At 45.8% G+C, this 15,243-nt stretch overlaps 2 non-coding genes across 2 annotated transcripts; both read right to left on the bottom strand.

Moving 5' to 3' along the window:
- Positions 1–4,281: 4,281 nt before the first annotated feature.
- Trnak-cuu (transfer RNA lysine (anticodon CUU)) lies at positions 4,282–4,354 on the bottom strand. The gene has a single exon. It is a non-coding gene; the product is annotated as a tRNA-Lys (tRNA).
- Positions 4,355–14,596: 10,242 nt separating this feature from the next.
- Positions 14,597–14,669, bottom strand: Trnak-cuu (transfer RNA lysine (anticodon CUU)). Its single transcript has one exon. It is a non-coding gene; the product is annotated as a tRNA-Lys (tRNA).
- Between the last annotated feature and the right edge of the window lie 574 nt (positions 14,670–15,243).

The raw sequence follows: 15,243 nt of genomic DNA, 5'->3' as shown, positions 1-15,243 counted from the left end.
CAAAATTAACACACATACTTTATGTGACTCAAAAGCCGAACGAGTTACTTTCCGACGTTGTTTTAGATGTGCAAGTGCCAGTCAAACTCGCGGTGTCGGCACTCTGCCGACCATTTCGCTAGTTAACACCGGTCTTGTTGTGTGTGTTTCAAGCTCAAGAGCATTTCGAAGCAAAAAATGGTCAACAGCAACATTCAGACGGTTTCGTACTGCTCAATTGCTACATTAAAACGGTATGTTTCTTTTTCAGAACTGGAAAAAAACGAGCGTGACAACATTCGAACCTGTAATCATCAGATCCGAAGTCCGACGCCTTATCCATTAGGCCACATGGTCACTGACGACCAACCATATCATGTATACGACTCATCACGAAACGCTCACATCCCTGAGGATTTGTGTTTTGTTTTACACAGCCGCTCCCCTTGCTCTTTCCCACCCATTCGTTACATTCAACATCTTACGAGACCGACCAAATATAGACTGAGAAACAGGACCACACACTTTGTGCATTCGGAATCGAAGGCAGGGCGTCCCTCGCCGCATTTGCTACGATGGCCATTTGCTAGTTCTGCAGAAGCGGCGACGACGACGACGACGACGACGACGACGACGACGACCGCGAGAGGCTCTGAGATATGTGAGAAATACATCTATAAAATGTAATTCAGACTGCCTCGTCCCACTTTATGCTGTACCGCTTTGGCAAATGCTTTATGTGCGCCATTCGCCTTAATCACATCTGAGAGTAATTCTTAAAAAAAACGCCTGTCGCTAATTGTTCGTCATCACAGATACTGTTTGCTATACGGCCACGACGCGCAACTGATTTCCAAAATTCATCTTTCTCCTGTGTGGATGGAACGTCCGATGCCTGGTTTATTAGAGCAGTGCTCTACCACTGAGCAAAGGCGCGGCCTAGCGGTACTCTTGGGTACTTCGTCCTTACGGTCGTCTGCATCATCAGACTTCAGCTGACAACACTTCACATTACCGGCTAATATTTGCAGCTATGGCGACCCATTACTACTTGGCTACACATCTGACACGTAACCGATGTGCTCTCCAAACAACAACACTTGCATTTCAGAACATGTCTTCCACACATGTCTACAAAATCACCTTCACATTCAAATACAGTTTCCTTGTGACTGACAGAGACGAAGGCAAAGTTTAACGTTGCTATTTCCATTACATCTCCTTAATCAGAAAAACGGTAATTTACATCTGCAGCGGAACAACATTCCGTTCCGCCCAGCGTGTGGCTCGAACCCACGACCCTAGGATTAAGAGTCTGACGCTCCACCGACTGAGCTAGCCGGCTACCTCGGCGAAGACCTGCCGGATAGCACGTCACACAGTACTCGTTGGGTTGGGTGGTCCCATACAGGATCTCTCCATGCTGCCTAATGTTTTCCTAACGTCACACTCGTCACGTACTTCACTTTTATGTCATAATCATTTCTGAGAGGTAAAGAAATTGCATGACAGCATGCAGAGCTAGTGGCGTCAAAATTAACACACATACTTTATGTGACTCAAAAGCCGAACGAGTTACTTTCCGACGTTGTTTTAGATGTGCAAGTGCCAGTCAAAACTCGCGGTGTCGGCACTCTGCCGACCATTTCGCTAGTTAACACCGGTCTTGTTGTGTGTGTTTCAAGCTCAAGAGCATTTCCAAGCAAAAAATGGTCAACAGCAACATTCAGACGGTTTCGTACTGCTCAATTGCTACATTAAAACGGTATGTTTCTTTTTCAGAACTGGAAAAAAAAGAGCGTGACATCATTCGAACCTGTAATCATCAGATCCGAAGTCCGACGCCTTATACATTAGGCCACATGGTCACTTACGACCAACTATATCATGTATACGACTCATCTCGAAACGCTCACACCCCTGAGGATTTGTGTTTTCGTTTTACAAAGCCGCTGCCCCTTGCTCTTTCCCACCCATTCGTTACATTCAACCTCTTACGAGACCGACCAAATATAGACTGAGAAACAAGACCACACACTTTGTGCATTCGGAATCGAAGGCAGGGTGTCCCTCGCCGCATTTGCTACGATGGCCATTTGCTAGTTCTGCAGAAGCGGCGGCGGCGGCGACGACGACGACGACGACGACGACGACGACGACGACCGCGAGAGGCTCTGAGATATGTGAGAAATACATCTATAAAATGTAATTCAGACTGCCTCGTCCCACTTTATGCTGTACCGCTTTGGCAAATGCTTTATGTGCGCCATTCGCCTTAATCACATCTGAGAGTAATTCTTAAAAAAAACGCCTGTCGCTAATTGTTCGTCATCACAGATACTGTTTGCTATACGGCCACGACGCGCGACTGATTTCCAAAATTCATCTTTCTCCTGTGTGGATGGAACGTCCGATGCATGGTTTATTAGAGCAGTGCTCTACCACTGAGCAAAGGCGCGGCCTAGCGATACTCTTGGGTACTTCGTCCTTACGGTCGTCTGCATCATCAGACTTCAGCTGACAACACTTCATATTACCGGCTAATATTTGCAGCTATGGCGACCCATTACTGCTTGGCTACACATCTGACACGTAACCGATGTGCTCTCCAAACAACAACACTTGCATTTCAGAACATGTCTTCCACACATGTCTACAAAATCACCTTCACATTCAAATACAGTTTCCTTGTGACTGACAGAGACGTAGGCAAAGTTTAAAGTTGCTATTTCCATTACATCTCCTTAATCAGAAAAACGGTAATTTACATCTGCAGCGGAACAAAATTCCGTTCCGCCCAGCGTGTGGCTCGATCCCACGACCCTAGGATTAAGAGTCTGACACTCTACCAACTGAGCTAGCCGGCTACCTCAGTGAATACCTGCCGGATAGCACGTCACACAGTACTCGTTTGGGTTGGGTGGTCCCATACAGAATCTCTCCATGCTGCCTAATGTTTTCCTAACGTCACACTCGTCACGTACTTCACTTTTATGTCATAATCATTTCTGAGAGGTAAAGAAATTGCATGACAGCATGCAGAGCTAGTGGCGTCAAAATTAACACACATACTTTATGTGACTCAAAAGCCGAACGAGTTACTTTCCGACGTTGCTTTAGATGTGCAAGTGCCAGTCAAAACTCGCGGTGTCGGCACTCTGCCGACCATTTCGCAAGTTAACACCGGTCTTGTTGTGTGTGTTTCAAGCTCAAGAGCATTTCGAAGCAAAAAATGGTCAACAGCAACATTCAGACGGTTTCGTACTGCTCAATTGCTACATTAAAACGGTATGTTTCTTTTTCAGAACTGGAAAAAAACGAGCGTGACAACATTCGAACCTGTAATCATCAGATCCGAAGTCCGACGCCTTATCCACTAGGCCACATGGTCACTGACGACTAACTATATCATGTATCCGACTCATCTCGAAACGCTCACACCCCTGAGGATTTGTGTTTTCGTTTTACAAAGCCGCTGCCCCTTGCTCTTTCCCACCCATTCGTTACATTCAACCTCTTACGAGACCGACCAAATATAGACTGAGAAACAAGACCACACACTTTGTGCATTCGGAATCGAAGGCAGGGCGTCCCTCGCCGCATTTGCTACGATGGCCATTTGCTAGTTCTGCAGAAGCGGCGGCGGCGACGACGACGACGACGATAACGACGACGACGACCGCGAGAGGCTCTGAGATATGTGAGAAATACATCTATAAAATGTAATTCAGACTGCCTCGTCCCACTTTATGCTGTACCGCTTTGGCAAATGCTTTATCTGCGCCATTCGCCTTAATCACATCTGAGAGTAATTCTTAAAAAAAACGCCTGTCGCTAATTGTTCGTCATCACAGATACTGTTTGCTATACGGCCACGACGCGCAACTGATTTCCAAAATTCATCTTTCTCCTGTGTGGATGGAACGTCCGATGCCTGGTTTATTAGAGCAGTGCTCTACCACTGAGCTAAAGAGGCGCGGCCTGGCGGTACTCTTGGGTACTTCGTCCTTACGGTCGTCTGCATCATCAGACTTCAGCTGACAACACTTCATATTACCGGCTAATATTTGCAGCTATGGCGACCCATTACTGCTTGGCTACACATCTGACACGTAACCGATGTGCTCTCCAAACAACAACACTTGCATTTCAGAACATGTCTTCCACACATGTCTACAAAATCACCTTCACATTCCTTGTGACTGACAGAGACGTAGGCAAAGTTTAAAGTTGCTATTTCCATTACATCTCCTTAATCAGAAAAACGGTAATTTACATCTGCAGCGGAACAAAATTCCGTTCCGCCCAGCGTGTGGCTCGAACCCACGACCCTAGGATTAAGAGTCTGACGCTCTACCGACTGAGCTAGCCGGCTACCTCGGCGAAGACCTGCCGGATAGCACGTCACACAGTACTCGTTTGGGTTGGGTGGTCCCATACAGAATCTCTCCATGCTGCCTAATGTTTTCCTAACGTCACACTCGTCACGTACTTCACTTTTATGTCATAATCATTTCTGAGAGGTAAAGAAATTGCATGACAGCATGCAGAGCTAGTGGCGTCAAAATTAACACACATACTTTATGTGACTCAAAAGCCGAACGAGTTACTTTCCGACGTTGTTTTAGATGTGCAAGTGCCAGTCAAAACTCGCGGTGTCGGCACTCTGCCGACCATTTCGCTAGTTAACACCGGTCTTGTTGTGTGTGTTTCAAGCTCAAGAGCATTTCCAAGCAAAAAATGGTCAACAGCAACATTCAGACGGTTTCGTACTGCTCAATTGCTACATTAAAACGGTATGTTTCTTTTTCAGAACTGGAAAAAAAAGAGCGTGACAACATTCGAACCTGTAATCATCAGATCCGAAGTCCGACGCCTTATACATTTTTTTTTTTTTTTTTTTGGGCCTCCCATCACCCCTTTTAGCCCATCCTTGCGCTCTCCATAATTCGCCTTCATCGGCGTCGGCTTCTCACGCCATGTACATTACCATAAACTGATGAGACGAAGTTAATCCCTTTATCGTGGAGAAACTAATGTACCCCTTCTTTGGGCTTATTGATAATGTGAAAAAAGAATGAAGTCTTCAGTAGGTAGAAACAGAAGTTATGTTCAGTTTGTTTCCTTCTTCATCGCTGTTTTTTGTTGTCACACTTAAAGCAAATAGTCTTCCTTGACAAAGAAACGTCAGAGGGCATTTCGAAACTGCCTCTTCTCTCTGAAAATGCTTAAAAAACAAACCATATTCGGTGAGAAGCAACTATTTATAATGGCTTCTTGAAAAATAAATTAGTAAACGTTGAACTCAAAGAACGGCAATTCCGGTAAAAACTAAAATATTTTTTTTTTTTTCACGATTGTTAAGTAAGTTAGTAGTGGTGAACACTCTCTTACGTTTGTCTTCTGTGTCCGCAGATATTTCTTGTTAATTCTTTTACATCAAGGTCTTGATTAAAAAATTTGCGTATGTTTCTTTATATTTACTAGTCTTCAGTAACATGTGATGCTCAGTTAGCAGAGAGATCCAAAAATCCTCTTGGCTTTTCTCTTCCTTCGTGAAGAGGTAATGGACCGTTGCCGCTTTCAGCCAATTGACTGCGTTGCGTTTCGTGTTAGGAAAGGGTACATCATCCGGTGTCAAAAAGTCCGCAGGCGTTATAGCGTTAGGTGACGTTCGAAGGATGAGTGCCAGCTTTCGTCGGACATTCAGCCAGATATCTTTAACCTTGTCGCACACGAAACGATGTTCTTCGTTATCAATTAAACTACACGTTGCACACAAAGGCGAATCCGCTAAGTGGATCGAATGAAGTTTCGAGTTTGTTGCAACTTTCCTGTTTACAACAAAGTACCATGTTGCTTTTAGATGAGTAGCTAAGTTACGGTTATGAATATTTCCCCATATCACTTTCCAGTTAGAACATGGATAGTTTTGTTCTATTTTGTTGTTCTTCTTTTCTCCCATCAATTTGCCATATATTTCTTTTACGTTTGTCATGTCTTTTTCCGGAATTCTTGAATGTAGGTAGCTATATTCTATTAAAAACCATCGTAAATGGTAAAGTCCGCTCGGTATGTGCTGCACATTAATGGGTGGAGAGAGGTCATCTGGAGCTATTTCAGATAGCAAGTGCGCGGCGATACAGTTGCCGGATTGTCTCCATTGTTGAAATGTATTGGAGATGTACAGAGCCTGCGACTTTTTAGTAACATTCGTTAAGTTTAAGCCGCCATTATTAGTGGCGAGCGTCAGAGTGTCATACTGGATTTTAAATATGTGGCCACGGCTCACAAAATAGCCTATTGCTGACATAATTTGTTTGGCGATGCCGGCGGGTATTGGCAGGATCTGGGCGACATAATTGACTTTGGAAGTAATAGAGACGTTCGCTAAAGACACTCTCTGAATTTCATTTAATTGTCGAATACTATGTGTCCGTACACTAGCTCGTATGGTAGTTAGTACTTGTCTATAGTTGGCCGCAATAGTTTGACGTATATTTTTTCGGAAATCAATGCCGAGACACTTCAAGGCTGTTAGCTCACGTAACTGACCGTGTGTGCGCATGCCAATGCCACATCCGATATTGAATATGCCGGACTTGGTTTTGTTTAACCTCGCGGCTGACGCTCGTTCGTATTTTTCTATTATGTGCATTGCCGTCTCGACTTCCGCTACATTCATAACGAGAAACCCAACATCGTCCGCATAAGCTTTACATATTATTTTGTTTCCTCGTATTTGCAATCCTTGTAACCGCTGAGTCAAGGTAGCGAGCAAAGGTTCGATGGCCATGGCAAAAAGTGCCATGGACAACGGACAACCTTGCCTGACGGAACATGCGATCTCGACTGGCCGGCTAGGCTGTCCATTTATGATGATTCTGGAGGAGTTATTCGTTACCAAACGTCGTATGAGGTCGACGAATCTCGGCGGAAAACCCATTGCGCCCATCGTTTTCAGGAGGTAGGAGTGGCTGATCCTGTCGAAGGCTTTATCGAAATCTAACGACACGATGGCACATTTTAGTCGACATACTTCTGCTATTGAAATTATTTCGCGGTAGTCGGACAGCGTCTGCTGAATTTTCCTATCTTTGCCCACGCTAGACTGATATGGGCCGGTGACGCTGGCCGTTACATTTTTAAGTCTGTGGGCTAAGAGCCGCGAAAAAATTTTATAGTCACTGTTCAGCAGAGTGATTGGTCTCAAATTTCCAATTTTCTTGCCAGCCGATTTTTTTGCGATTAACACTATCATACCTTCACGAAAATCTTTCGGTATCTCCTTATTGAGGTTCAGAAGTTCATTACAGATGCATGTAATTCTATGTTTTATATGTTCCCAGAAGACTTGATAAAATTCTGCTGGAATGCCGTCAGCTCCAGGGGATTTATTTTTTGCACTTTGATAGACAGCATGGTGTACATCGTCTTCGGTCGCCTCCGCTATTAGAGCTTCCGCGTACGCGTTACCAACGCGTCCTTGCAGGTGGGTCAGTAAATCGTCCTGTGCTTTTTCGTCTACCTCTTTATGTGAAAACAAGTTGTCGAAATGGGTTAGTATTTCTGCTTTTATGTCGTTGTGCATTGTCAAGGTGGTTCCATTATCAGTTTTAAGCTCCGTCAGTATTTTGCGGAATCCTCGTTTAGTTTCACGAATCACATGATATATCGAAGTGGCTTCTTTTTGCGCCACAGTCTCTGCTCTTGACCTTATTTGGTATCCTTCAAGCTGTTGTCGCCTTAATGTCAGTATTTTTGCCTGGAATTTTTTAATTCTCCCATGGTTCCCAATAGCTGTAGCACCTTGCAGGTAGAGTTCTCGGAGACAATGAAAGTAAAATTCTATCGTTCTTTTCCGCCAAAAGCTCTTCTCCCGGGAGTAGTTGATGAAACATCTCCGGATCTGAGGTTTGGCGCATTTGAGCCACCAATCCAAGGTCGAGTGGTAAGAGCTGAGTTTGGTCTCGCAGGCTCTCCAAGTGGTGAGAAAGGCTTCTCGACAGGCAGGATCTTTTAAGTGTGAAACATTAAGTTTCCATGGCCCTTTATATCGACAGGTTCCTTGTCGTTCCAAATTTAATGTGCATATATATGCAGCGTGGTCCGAAAAAACGGTTGGCCAAACTTCCGACTGCAGGATGCGGTGTTTCAGATTGGGCGAGACATATATTCGATCCAACCGGCTCGCTGAATGATTAGTGAGGTGGGTAAAGCCGGGTGCCGCGCCGTGCTTTTGCTCCCACGAATCAGTTAAACGGAGGTCGGTGACGATACGTTCCAGGTCCGGCGATTTGTTGTAGTTCGGAGTTTGGTCTTTGGCATGTATGACACTGTTAAAGTCGCCTCCAAGGATGGTATGGGTGCAGTGTACACCAAACAAAGGAACAATTCCCTCCTTAAAAAACTGTGCTCGTTGGCACCGATTGGTAGAACCAGATGGGGCATAGACATTAATAATCCTGGTGTTATAAAGCGTGCCGGCAATGCCTCTGCCGTTAGGCAGTTTTGTTACGTCTGTAATGACGACGCCCTCTTTGAAAAGAAATGCGGTACCCAAATCACATCCAATTCCAGGATTGACTATAGCATTATACCCCTGTATGAAGTCAAGTTCGATGTTTGTTACTTCTTGTAAAAACAAAATGTCCACATCAGCTGCATACAGGAAATCTTTTAAATTTTGTAAATTAAATGGGCTACAAATTTTATTGATGTTCAGCGTAGCGATCTTATAGGCCTGCAACGGAACTACGTTAGCCAAGACGGGAGTGTAATTAGGAAAAACTCTGGCAACATATCATTTCGAAAAAACATTAAGAAATCTGACCCGAGAGACATGTGGACACAAGTCAGTAAAACCGTTCAGACTAGAAATATTCATGACTTGGGAAGGGATCAGTCGGCTTCTCCGTGTCTGGGACAGTATCCGTCGCGGCGATGACATTCAAGACGACATCATCGCGTGGTGTGGCCATCGTGGTGACTGTAACGGTTCCTGTGGTGTCCATAATTTCGTCCTCCTTTGTAGTGTCGTCGACATCGTCTGCCCACGGATTCGACAGCCCTGTCATCGGTTCGTCATTAAGTGGTGCACTATATTCAGGTGTTTGCTGGTGATTTTTATCTTCGGTTCGGGTAATTGCTACGTCATCGGAGGGCAAACTGGCAGAACCGGAGGTACTATCCAAGGACACAGGGTCTTCGTTAGATGACTGCTGATTGCACTGCAAGTTCTCAGATGCAGATTGACGTATTTTGCCCCCTATTTGCTTCGCCTGTTCACGCAGTTGTGGTGCAGTCTGCTCTGCACCTTGACGCGCGATCCTCCGTTTTTTAGATTTCTTGGGAGATGCGTCTCGTGGTGGACTTTGGACGGTACCTGAAGAAGCCTCAGGTTGCAAAGTAGCACTACTCGAAGTGACTGACGCCAGGTCTGATTTCATTGCACTTGACGGGCTGTGGTCAGTGCCTAAGGCAGCTGCAGGATTCGGAAGAGCACAACTAGAAACGGCTGGTTGCGAGTCCGGGTTCTGTGCACCTGATACGCTTTTGATACCTCCTAAAGAAGCTCCAGGATGCAGAGGAGCACTACCCGAAGCGACTGAGGTCGCGTCCGTATCCATTGCCTCATTGGGCGATTCCACGGCGACAAGGGCAGGAGCAGATATGTCTTCGCAGGAGGGTTGAGTGTCTACAGATGCTACACCTGAGTCGGTCGGTTGGTCGGTCGCTTGTGGGTCGGTATTCGTAGTAACTTCGGAGGGCGCAGTGGCACTTGCAAAACCGCGCGCTACGGCGACATATGTCACGGGCAGAGTTGACATAGCAGGGGGCCTGACGGCATCGCCGGCAGGCAGTTGCGCCACTCGCCTTTGAACACAGTCTGCACGAACGTGGCCTGGTAAATTGCAGACAGCACACGTTTTCGGTTGGTCATCATACATCACAACAGCTCTATATCCGCAGACGTTTATAAACGACGGAATGTGCTTCTGCAATTCGACTTTTAATTGGCGCACACCATTCAAAACAGGGAATTTGTGTGCAGCAGACCACCGTTCGGCAATATTACTCAAAACTTTCCCGTATGGAGCAATAACAGCATTTATCTGGTCACTTGTAATTTCAAAGGGAAGTTCAAAGACTCGCACGGTCCGAATACCTAGACCAGCATGGGCAACGGTAACCTCCCCAACATTTCCGTCAGCATGTTTAAATTTCAGAATGCCACCACAAGATCGAACTATCCTTTCACACAATTCTGGACTGGCAAGTTTCACGAAAACCACACTGTTCATAATCGAGAAATGTATGCCGATAATATCATCAAGTCCTATTTTAACATCATCCTCTAACCACTGTTCAACATCAAATGACCTCGGTCGGACAAAGTTGCGATCAAACGTGAATTTCAAAGTATCTTTTCGTTGCGGTTGCGACATCTCTTAATTCTTTTTCATGTCTACACAAATACTATAGACAGCGACAAGTTGCAGCAAGAGCAGAGACTTACCACGCGGAGCTAACGCAGCACAGCACACAGCACGGCACGTCCGACCTCCAGCGCAGCCGCTGGCTGACTTATACATTAGGCCACATGGTCACTGACGACCAACTATATCATGTATACGACTCATCTCGAAACGCTCACACCCCTGAGGATTTGTGTTTTCGTTTTACAAAGCCGCTGCCCCTTGCTCTTTCCCACCCATTCGTTACATTCAACCTCTTACGAGACCGACCAAATAAAGACTGAGAAACAAGACCACACACTTTGTGCATTCGGAATCGAAGGCAGGGTGTCCCTCGCCGCATTTGCTACGATGGCCATTTGCTAGTTCTGCAGAAGCGGCGGCGGCGGCGACGACGACGACGACGACGACGACGACGACCGCGAGAGGCTCTGAGATATGTGAGAAATACATCTATAAAATGTAATTCAGACTGCCTCGTCCCACTTTATGCTGTACCGCTTTGGCAAATGCTTTATCTGCGCCATTCGCCTTAATCACATCTGGGAGTAATTCTTAAAAAAAACGCCTGTCGCTAATTGTTCGTCATCACAGATACTGTTTGCTATACGGCCACGACGAGCAACTGATTTCCAAAATTCATCTTTCTCCTGTGTGGATGGAACGTCCGATGCCTGGTTTATTAGAGCAGTGCTCTACCACTGAGCAAAGGCGCGGCCTAGCGATACTCTTGGGTACTTCGTCCTTACGGTCGTCTGCATCATCAGACTTCAGCTGACAACACTTCATATTAGCGGCTAATATTTGCAGCTATGGCGACCCATTACTGCTTGGCTACACATCTGACACGTAACCGATGTGCTCTCCAAACAACAACACTTGCATTTCAGAACATGTCTTCCACACATGTCTAGAAAATCACCTTCACATTCAAATACAGTTTCCTTGTGACTGACAGAGACGTAGGCAAAGTTTAAAGTTGCTATTTCCATTACATCTCCTTAATCAGAAAAACGGTAATTTACATCTGCAGCGGAACAAAATTCCGTTCCGTCCAGCGTGTGGCTCGAACCCACGACCCTAGGATTAAGAGTCTCACACTCCACCGACTGAGCTAGCCGGCTACCTCGGCGAAGACCTGCCGGATAGCACGTCACACAGTACTCGTTTGGGTTGGGTGGTCCCATACAGAATCTCTCCATGCTGCCTAATGTTTTCCTAACGTCACACTCGTCACGTACTTCACTTTTATGTCATAATCATTTCTGAGAGGTAAAGAAATTGCATGACAGCATGCAGAGCTAGTGGCGTCAAAATTAACACACTTACTTTATGTGACTCAAAAGCCGAACGAGTTACTTTCCGACGTTGTTTTAGATGTGCAAGTGCCAGTCAAAACTCGCGGTGTTGGCACTCTGCCGACCATTTCGCTAGTTAACACCGGTCTTGTTGTGTGTGTTTCAAGCACAAGAGCATTTCCAAGCAAAAAATGGTCAACAGCAACATTCAGACGGTTTCGTACTGCTCAATTGCTACATTAAAACGGTATGTTTCTTTTTCAGAACTGGAAAAAAAAGAGCGTGACAACATTCGAACCTGTAATCATCAGATCCGAAGTCCCACGCCTTATACATTAGGCCACATGGTCACTGACGACCAACTATATCATGTATACGACTCATCTCGAAACGCTCACACCCCTGAGGATTTGTGTTTTCGTTTTACAAAGCCGCTGCCCCTTGCTCTTTCCCACCCATTCGTTACATTCAACCTCTTACGAGACCGACCAAATAAAGACTGAGAAACAAGACCACACACTTTGTGCATTCGGAATCGAAGGCAGGGTGTCCCTCGCCGCATTTGCTACGATGGCCATTTGCTAGTTCTGCAGAAGCGGCGGCGGCGGCGACGACGACGACGACGACGACGACGACGACGACGACGACGACGACGACGACGACCGCGAGAGGCTCTGAGATATGTGAGAAATACATCTATAAAATGTAATTCAGACTGCCTCGTCCCACTTTATGCTGTACCGCTTTGGCAAATGCTTTATCTGCGCCATTCGCCTTAATCACATCTGGGAGTAATTCTTAAAAAAAACGCCTGTCGCTAATTGTTCGTCATCACAGATACTGTTTGCTATACGGCCACGACGAGCAACTGATTTCCAAAATTCATCTTTCTCCTGTGTGGATGGAACGTCCGATGCCTGGTTTATTAGAGCAGTGCTCTACCACTGAGCAAAGGCGCGGCCTAGCGATACTCTTGGGTACTTCGTCCTTACGGTCGTCTGCATCATCAGACTTCAGCTGACAACACTTCATATTAGCGGCTAATATTTGCAGCTATGGCGACCCATTACTGCTTGGCTACACATCTGACACGTAACCGATGTGCTCTCCAAACAACAACACTTGCATTTCAGAACATGTCTTCCACACATGTCTAGAAAATCACCTTCACATTCAAATACAGTTTCCTTGTGACTGACAGAGACGTAGGCAAAGTTTAAAGTTGCTATTTCCATTACATCTCCTTAATCAGAAAAACGGTAATTTACATCTGCAGCGGAACAAAATTCCGTTCCGTCCAGCGTGTGGCTCGAACCCACGACCCTAGGATGAAGAGTCTCACACTCTACCGACTGAGCTAGCCGGCTACCTCGGCGAAGACCTGCCGGATAGCACGTCACACAGTACTCGTTTGGGTTGGGTGGTCCCATACAGAATCTCTCCATGCTGCCTAATGTTTTCCTAACGTCACACTCATCACGTACTTCACTTTTATGTCATAATCATTTCTGAGAGGTAAAGAAATTGCATGACAGCATGCAGAGCTAGTGGCGTCAAAATTAACACACATACTTTATGTGACTCAAAAGCCGAACGAGTTACTTTCCGACGTTGTTTTAGATGTGCAAGTGCCAGTCAAAACTCGCGGTGTCGGCACTCTGCCGACCATTTCGCTAGTTAACACCGGTCTTGTTGTGTGTGTTTCAAGCTCAAGAGCATTTCGAAGCAAAAAATGGTCAACAGCAACATTCAGACGGTTTCGTACTGCTCAATTGCTACATTAAAACGGTATGTTTCTTTTTCAGAACTGGAAAAAAAAGAGCGTGACAACATTCGAACCTGTAATCATCAGATCCGAAGTCCCACGCCTTATACATTAGGCCACATGGTCACTGACGACCAACTATATCATGTATACGACTCATCTCGAAACGCTCACACCCCTGAGGATTTGTGTTTTCGTTTTACAAAGCCGCTGCCCCTTGCTCTTTCCCACCCATTCGTTACATTCAACCTCTTACGAGACCGACCAAATATAGACTGAGAAACAAGACCACACACTTTGTGCATTCGGAATCGAAGGCAGGGTGTCCCTCGCCGCATTTGCTACGATGGCCATTTGCTAGTTCTGCAGAAGCGGCGGCGGCGGCGACGACGACGACGACGACGACGACGACGACGACGACGACGACGACGACGACGACGACGACCGCGAGAGGCTCTGAGATATGTGAGAAATACATCTATAAAATGTAATTCAGACTGCCTCGTCCCACTTTATGCTGTACCGCTTTGGCAAATGCTTTATCTGCGCCATTCGCCTTAATCACATCTGAGAGTAATTCTTAAAAAAAACGCATGTCGCTAATTGTTCGTCATCACAGATACTGTTTGCTATACGGCCACGACGAGCAACTGATTTCCAAAATTCATCTTTCTCCTGTGTGGATGGAACGTCCGATGTCTGGTTTATTAGAGCAGTGCTCTACCACTGAGCAAAGGCGCGGCCTAGCGATACTCTTGGGTACTTCGTCCTTACGGTCGTCTGCATCATCAGACTTCAGCTGACAACACTTCATATTACCGGCTAATATTTGCAGCTATCGCGACCCATTACTGCTTGCCTACACATCTGACACGTAACCGATGTGCTCTCCAAACAACAACACTTGCATTTCAGAACATGTCTTCCACACATGTCTACAAAATCACCTTCACATTCAAATACAGTTTCCTTGTGACTGACAGAGACGTAGGCAAAGTTTAAAGTTGCTATTTCCATTACATCTCCTTAATCAGAAAAACGGTAATTTACATCTGCAGCGGAACAAAATTCCGTTCCGCCCAGCGTGTGGCTCGAACCCACGACCCTAGGATTAAGAGTCTGACGCTCTACCGACTGAGCTAGCCGGCTACCTCGGCGAAGACCTGCCGGATAGCACGTCACACCGTTCTCGTTTGGGTTGGGTGGTCCCATACAGAATCTCTCCATGCTGCCTAATGTTTTCCTAACGTCACACTCGTCACGTACTTCACTTTTATGTCATAATCATTTCTGAGAGGTAAAGAAATTGCATGACAGCATGCAGAGATAGTGGCGTCAAAATTAACACACATACTTTATGTGACTCAAAAGCCGAACGAGTTACTTTCCGACGTTGTTTTAGATGTGCAAGTGCCAGTCAAAACTCGCGGTGTCGGCACTCTGCCGACCACTTCGCTAGTTAACACCGGTCTTGTTGTGTGTGTTTCAAGCTCAAGAGCATTTCCAAGCAAAAAATGGTCAACAGCAACATTCAGACGGTTTCGTACTGCTCAATTGCTACATTAAAACGGTATGTTTCTTTTTCAGAACTGGAAAAAAACGAGCTTGACAACATTCGAACCTGTAATCATCAGATCCGAAGTCCGACGCCTTATCCATTAGGCCACATGGTCACTGACGACCAACTATATCATGTATACGACTCATCTCGAAACGCTCACAC

The sequence above is a fragment of the Schistocerca gregaria genome, chromosome 7, assembly GCF_023897955.1.
Source record: "Schistocerca gregaria isolate iqSchGreg1 chromosome 7, iqSchGreg1.2, whole genome shotgun sequence".
Lineage (NCBI taxonomy): Eukaryota > Metazoa > Arthropoda > Insecta > Orthoptera > Acrididae > Schistocerca > Schistocerca gregaria.
This window is presented reverse-complemented; position numbering and strand designations above follow the sequence as displayed.